The 7,336-nt window shown below is 47.1% G+C and overlaps 1 protein-coding gene across 5 annotated transcripts in view; it reads right to left on the minus strand.

The window, feature by feature from the left end:
* The window catches only part of LOC144726730 (natural resistance-associated macrophage protein 2-like), a 41,419-nt gene extending 35,406 nt beyond the window's left edge, over nucleotides 1-6,013 (minus strand). For 3 of the 5 annotated variants that reach the window (XM_078605612.1, XM_078605603.1, XM_078605579.1), the window contains exon 1: nucleotides 1,235-1,688. The gene's annotated coding sequence lies outside the window, so the exon portion shown is untranslated. Of the gene's footprint in view, nucleotides 1-1,234; nucleotides 1,689-5,383; nucleotides 5,834-5,905 lie in introns of those variants that run through there. The other 2 variants (XM_078605588.1, XM_078605594.1) reach the window with 2 other exon arrangements.
* Between the last annotated feature and the right edge of the window lie 1,323 nt (nucleotides 6,014-7,336).

Here is a 7,336-nt window from a genome sequence, read left to right on the forward strand (position 1 = left end):
AAGTGGCTAAGAGATGCCCGTGCCGAGCTTTTATTATCCCCTTGTGTACACGGGTGTTCTCCTGTTTCTCTCTCACGTGCATTAGAACACGCAGTGACGGAACTGGCCAAACATCCCAATGTTAGGAACCTTCTGGAAACAAGAGTATTTGTGAGACAATGGGGTTTTCTAATCTAAACGGAGATGAAACGTACGTTTCAACTTAATACACGGATTTCAACATTTCGACCAGACATGATGGCTCTATGCCAACATCTCTTGTTATATAAACTAAAGGCCAGAGGCACTGTTGACTTTTTGAATTCATTTGTCTACTCTGGGTGGCTGCCAAAGATTGTGGGAGGCATGCTGCCCCAGGCATGTGAACCCTACTCACCGGACCTGCTCGTTTAATTACACTCAAGATACGTGGGCGCTGAAAGATAAAATGTAAGGAAATCTGCAACTTGAGCAACTGAACCGTGAAACTTTGCATGCTTTGCAATGACACCCAGACAACAGCGAGTGGACCACTCACGCGTAAGAAAAGCATGCAAATCAGTGACGTTATATTGACACTGTAACAAGAAAAGCGGGCTTGAGCAGCACGCGCCGCTGGAAGGAATCATGGGCCAAGGTACGAGGGCGGTGAAGATTTGTCAAACAAAGAAAGAAATGCAGCAGCGAGAAGGATTGTGACAGCAAGACCATGGCTGATAGATCCAATCACATGAATAAAACGCCACTCGCAAGGCGCCGTGGGCTATGCCCTCGGGGACGATTACGTCGACAAATGTTGATGTGAAGTGCGTTATGTGCGAGTAATGGTCAACAGAAGCACAACTCATCATCATTGCCCATATCAAACCAACAAGTTAACCTCCCATTCCAACACATCGACCGCTGCTCTTAGTCACATATTCACTTTAAGATGTTTTCTTGTTCATGTTTTAGTTTTTTGTTTGTTGCGGTTGCACCCGATTCAAGAGCCGAATGGCTCACAGGGCTACACCTAATAAATGAAACTTGAAAAACTTGAAACTTGCTCAACTGTCACCAAGTGGTGGACATTCCACATTCCCATCCTAACACAGTGACGCAGTACCACGGGCAGCTTACACACACAACTCGAGAACGCCACGAAACTTTGAAATTTCCACCACTGACGATCTTCGTAATGTACACCAACACAACCCCATCAAACCCAACACAGACACCTCAGCCCCGTTACCCCTCTTAGAGAGTAGCTGCTCACCTTGCGAATGCCGAGACGAGGTAAGGGTAGAGCCAGGCTGTCTCGACACAGCAGCGTGGGTTGAGGCGGCCAGGGCAGAAGGTGCAAGTCCAGAGAAGTGGTAAGGTAGGGAGGGCAGAAGCACTCCTGGAGACAAACAGGAGCCACGGTGCAGGGCAGCGAAACGACTAGACCAGGGCCAGGTAGGGAGAAAGTGGGGGGAGAGGCTGCTGAGAGACGAGCGAAGGGCAAGGCAGGGCAGGGCTGGCGGCGAAGAGGGGAAGGGGGCACGGCGAGGCGAGGTAGAGATCGCTCTGAGCGCGGCCACGGGGCCCGGCGCGACGAGATTCCTCCTCCTCCTCAACCCCGCCACGGTCTCAATCATCTCCGGGTCACGTGCAACGCGGCTTCTTGGATTTCCCACCGCGCATGGAGGGGGGGGGGGAGGGGCCCGAGACTCTCGGCGGCTGCTGATTGGCGTTCTCCCCGCCCCCGGCGGGGGGCATCGACCAATGGAGAGCGAGCCGGCTGTGCGTCGCGCGCGTGTGCACTACGGAATCTGGGAGCATGCCCCGCCCCGCCCCCGCCCCTCACACCCCATCATCCCTCCCCCCACGACCCACGCGGCACGCGTTCCACTTCCGGGTGAAAGGAGCAAGTGAATTGTTTACTTTCTTCGGGGTTTTTTTGTTATTATTTTTTTGGTACAATTTATGAAGCAAATACGGGTCGTTGTTATGCTGTCAGGCAGTGATGCCTAATAAGTATCTGCGGTGCAATTGTTGTTAATTGTTATTGTTTTGAGTTTGCAAAAAATTCACCTGCAGATCACGTGGACGCCTCCGATGCTGCTACGGTGGCCCTCCTAGGGTCAAAATGTTCACATAGAGCCACGTGGTTTGCGATTGGGAAATGTTGTTGACTCACTGGTGGCGGGTGGGTGAAAAAAAACCAAGATTTCGTGAATGGGCCACTTATTCCAGCGTAAAGACATTGACAGCATTGACTTTCACATGAAATTAAATAATAATAACAAAACACTTTTTAAACTGTTACTTTTATCGTCACGATAAAAGTGTGTGCAGTGCTGTAAATTAATACGAGCGCCGTTCATAAGGGGCCCGAAAGGTGATTTACAACCAGCAAAAAGGTCACAATTGTGTCCACGATCAGATTCATTATTTATAATTAGAATTAGAATGAATTTCAATAAGATCTCTTTGTATGTAGACTGGCCCCACTATATAAATGTGGAATGTTCACTCCTATTTATATTTGGCAAAATTGTAAACGAAAACAAAGTCAACATTAAAGGGGGCCGTCCATAAATGACGTCACGCGATTTTGGACCATTTTTGACCACCCCCCTCCCTTCGTCACACGACGTCACAAAAAGTCAGACCCCCCCTCAAATATGACGTCACAAAGCTCTGCCCCCCCCAAACAAATATAAAACATGCTTCAAATCGCTTTAAACTATTGTCATTGTAGTGCGTATTTAATGTGGCGCTGCACTCTGATGTTATAGGAGAAAACACTTATTAAAAAGTATATTTAATTAAGTAGAACGTGTTGTCTATATTTATTTAAAGTTGCGCACTTTGATGTGACGTCACATTTCTCCCCCCCCTCCCCCCCTCGTCACACATCGTCACAAATGTCTGACCCTTCCCCCCCCTAGGTGCGTGACGTCATTTATGGACGGCCCCAAAGAGGTTTAAAATATGCGACGTTTGGGCAATGGCCGTTTTTCACAGGACGGCCCAAACAGGCCGCCTAAAGCCAAATCATGACACGAGAGGGCGATGACTCTAAAGATGTGAGGAGTCTGGAATAAAGTTCACAGCGCTGCAGTTTATATTGTCAAACCCTCGTTGACAGCGCTCCCTACTGACCCAGTTATACGGGTAAAGAAACACTCAATTACATTCACTCTCGCGCGAATAAATGCATGTAAACGCCTCTAAATCGTTAAGTACTGCACATAAATATGCACCTGATCTCAGCCACTGCCCAGCTGAATGCTTGGAGCTGTGATGTCACAGTGGCCACGTTGCAGAAAAAAAAATGTCCTGCTGGAGTTCATGTTTACGATGTGGCTGGAATACTCCAGATTCTCCGCCATTGGCATTTTACAATTTAGCAAATCTCTGCCTACGCAATCTTAATTTTAGAACTGTGTTGCAATCGAAACGTCGTATTCTATTATTTAATTTAATTTATTATTTTATTTTTAGACGTGACTTAACCGAAAGAAACAAATAATAATCTGCCTACGCAGTTTTTCTGTGCTCAGGTCCCAGGTTCTGGGAACGATGAGCAATGTTATTAGACGTACTCCGTCAGGCGCGGTTGGTTTGCTGTGGTCAGTGGAGTGAGAAGGGTGGAAGGGGGTGGGAGACGTAACTAAACTATAAATTAAACAATGTTTTTTTTATTTTACCAGTTAAGACCCACTAAGCTATATAGCTCTTTTTCAGAAGCGACCTGTTTACAAATAATATCCCAATGAATCGCCTTATGTGGAAATGTATCGCAGCAAAATACTCTAAACAGAGTTTCTAAACGTCGAGGGACATACAATCTCCAAATATACAAGTGTAATGGTGTTATGGAACGAAGGCACACCATCTCCAGATTTGAAGCTTTCGTGACTGCAAGAATTCATAATCTTATGGTTTTTTTCGGTAAAGTCACGTAGGTAAAAAATAATAGAAATAAAATAAGAATAATAATAAATGAAAATAAATCAATTAAATCACGACGTTTCGCAGGCAGAGACTTGTATAGCCTCCGAAACGTCGTGTTTCTTCCAGCTCCCCCTTCAGCAAGTAGTCTGTACACAGTGTGGTTAACGTGTTGTTCGTTAATAAAATAGCGCTGCCTCAACAAGTCGTCTGCGCGTCCTAAGAATCTACTACACAAGTGTCAGGGTCGTGAGCGAACCCACGACCTCTCCTGTATACAAGGCGAGGTAGTTAACATCTCAGCACCGTGGCGCCTACGGGGTTTGAACCTAGTCACTCGGATGTCCCTGACATATAGCCTTGATAAAACCCACTTAGGTGGCGTAAGTAACCGTGGCTGTGGTTATTTGCACGACATACTCTTAGGTTTTTTCGGTAAAGTCACGTAGGTATAAATAAATACAATTTATTCTAGAAATAATAATAGAAATAAAATAATAAATCACGACGTTTCGGAGGCAACACAAGCTTCCTTCATCAGGTGCCTTTTTACACCTGATGAAGGAAGCTTGTGTTGCCTCCGAAACGTCGTGATTTATTATTATTTTCTATTATTATTTATATTATTTGTAATATGCATTTTTATTATTTAATTATTTTCACCTACGTGATTTTACCGGAAAAACCCTAAGAGTATGAATACTTGCAGTCACGAAAGCTTCAAATCTAGAATTTGCAGGACAGGCCATTTGGTGCCCGTGTTAGGGAACACTTTCAAAATAAATAATGAAGCCGGAATGGTGAAGTTATTCAGGACGGGATGGGCCAAACAGATTAGTGATCTGTTGATAACACATTCAACCACTGGGTTTAAAGTAGTTGATCTCAATCTTGTTTGGGATGATGGCCGCCTAATGAGTGAACTAATACAGTTAATTTATACAGCGAGCATTAACCAAGGGTTGCTATTGAGAAGCCGACAATAATGGGCGACGCGGTGACGAGATGTTAACTTCCTCGCCTAGTATACAGGAGGTCGTGGGTTCCGTCACGACCCTGACGCCGGTACATTTGGAATTTGGTCGCGTGGATTTTTCTCCGGGTCCTTTTAGTTTTAAACGCCAAATGCCGGGGCCTCAGTGGATTCGCCACTGATTAAGAGGCTCGGTGGGGGTTTGAGTCTAAAATTTCAGTTGATGAATGGAGGAGCGAGAACGGGTTAAGGTCCGATATCACTCGGCTCTCGTTATAGCCGTGTGCAGAAGACTGAGCACGAACCACTGTGTCACCGCCCTCACACCAAAGAAGCAACCAAATAAATAAATCACACAATACGTCTCCATATGTCTGCCCCTCTACATGAAGAACAAGTATATTTTACACATTCCATCAGCCACAAGGCCGTATGGGAGTGCATGACAGACAAGTTATTTTGTATGTATGTTGAACTTATTTCGGTAACATATACTATGGATAGGCTTACCTTGTGCTGTAGTGGTAGTTCCTTACGCCTACAATGGAAGTTCCTTATGCCTATAATCCCCCGACAGCCAAGACAGCCCAGACGCCTTACGGGAAAATACCGAGTGAGACATTAATCCCTGCTTAGTCCTTACAGGCAATCTCCCACTTCTAACCAGAATCGCCGTGCTCGTTTTCTTCTCACCTGCGTGGTTAACAATGGCAAACTCACATTAACATAGTCACTTCCGTGCCCTCGTCGAGGAGGCCGCTCTCCTATCTTACAGTTACACGATAATTTCTCACATTAACATCACTAGCCCCGGCCAATTCCTTATGACCCTTGTGCTACACCCATTTCAGACCTTTTAAAACAGTCTGCCTCACCAGCAGACCACGCTTTCCCACCTGATGATGGACGCTTGTGTTGCGCCCGAAACGTCGTGATTTATTTTATTTTCTACATACGTGACTTTACCGAAAGAACCAAAGAGTATGGATCCTTGCAGTCACGAAAGTTTCAAATCAAGAATGGCAAGCTCACCTGAGACACCTGGCGCGTGACTTCGAGTGCGCCACGCGCTTGTGAAGAACTCACTCGCACGACGCGTGTTACCTAATAACGAGAGGATGGGGAATGGCACGGCCAGTCTGCATCTCTCTCTCTCTCTCGCCTCTCAGTGCATCCCGACGACACGCGCAGTTAATGACGTTAACGATGAACGATCGGGAGCGTGAATGAGTGTGTGCACGCCGGAATAGCGGACACACGTGTCTGGCCCTGGAGAGTCTGCGGGTAAATGAGTAATCGGGTGCTTCTTAACAAATCCCTGGGTTTTTTTTTACTGCTGGGTGATGGGTCAGCATGTGTGTGGATGTTGTATGTCTGTTTGTAGAGAGCGGTGGTGAGAGGTTAGCGCGCTTCGCTTTGAACTTGGCGACTCCAGCACGGCCAACATCGGTGACAGACATCTGAATTGGTCCTGAGCATCATATAGGTCGACTTAGCCTTAAATGAGTACCTGGTGCGGTGTGTAAACATTAGTATTGGGGAGACAAGGGCGGCCCGGTGCGGTACTGACCATCATCATGATAATGACCGTGACCTTTATTTTGTAAACATTCCCATTTGCACATTGCCACACGTGTGCACGCATTCATGTGTAGAGGCATTAATCGGCACTCCCCATTATGTTGGCTGGAAGCTCCCCCTTCTCGTCAACAGAGGGCGGAAGCGCTCTCACGCCAGGGTGAGTGACCATGGCCCAAAGGGGTCAACGACAAACCCTGGGAAGCGGATCCTGGGACACAATCCCCGGACCCCCGGGAGGGAGGACTGGGGGATGATGGCACGTTCCAGAAAGTTCTAGAAGGGAGGCGTGGCTAGGGCGGAGCAAGCCACGAACCATTATATAAGCCAGACCTCTCAAGGGTCCGGCTCAGTCGTCATACCAGTGCAAAGACCGAAGACGGGGCTAGAATATGACCCTGGACCACAATCTCCGCTGCCCTTCTCAGGGCCGGAGCTGAGTGGAGTGTGGCGGTGTTAAGACCCTGGGACTCCCCTCTCCCGATGTCCTTCTAAGGGCCGGGTCTGAGCGGACCAGAGGTCAGGACCCGTACACCTTGGCACGGTCGGGTCGGGATAGCCTCCCCTAGAGCCCCCTAGAGCCCCCTAGCCGTAGAGATACAAAGACGTGACTGCAGGAATTATTATTTGTTTCTTTCGGTTAAGTCACGACTAAAGTTGAAATAATAAATTAAATTAAATAATAGAATACGACGTTTCGATTGCAACACAAGCAATCATCATCAGGTATAATGAAATAGCGACATTTTCTCTAACCCTCCTCCCTCTCTCTGCCTCCGCCCCCCCCTCTGTCTATTTAAGGCCACCACACAGAGACGATCACCCCTCTCTGTTACCTGTGTTGCTCTCGCTATGTATCTTGGTGATATCTGTCTGCTAATATGT

This window comes from Lampetra planeri, chromosome 2 (genome assembly GCF_965212315.1).
Source record: "Lampetra planeri chromosome 2, kcLamPlan1.2.h2, whole genome shotgun sequence".
Taxonomy (NCBI): domain Eukaryota; kingdom Metazoa; phylum Chordata; class Hyperoartia; order Petromyzontiformes; family Petromyzontidae; genus Lampetra; species Lampetra planeri.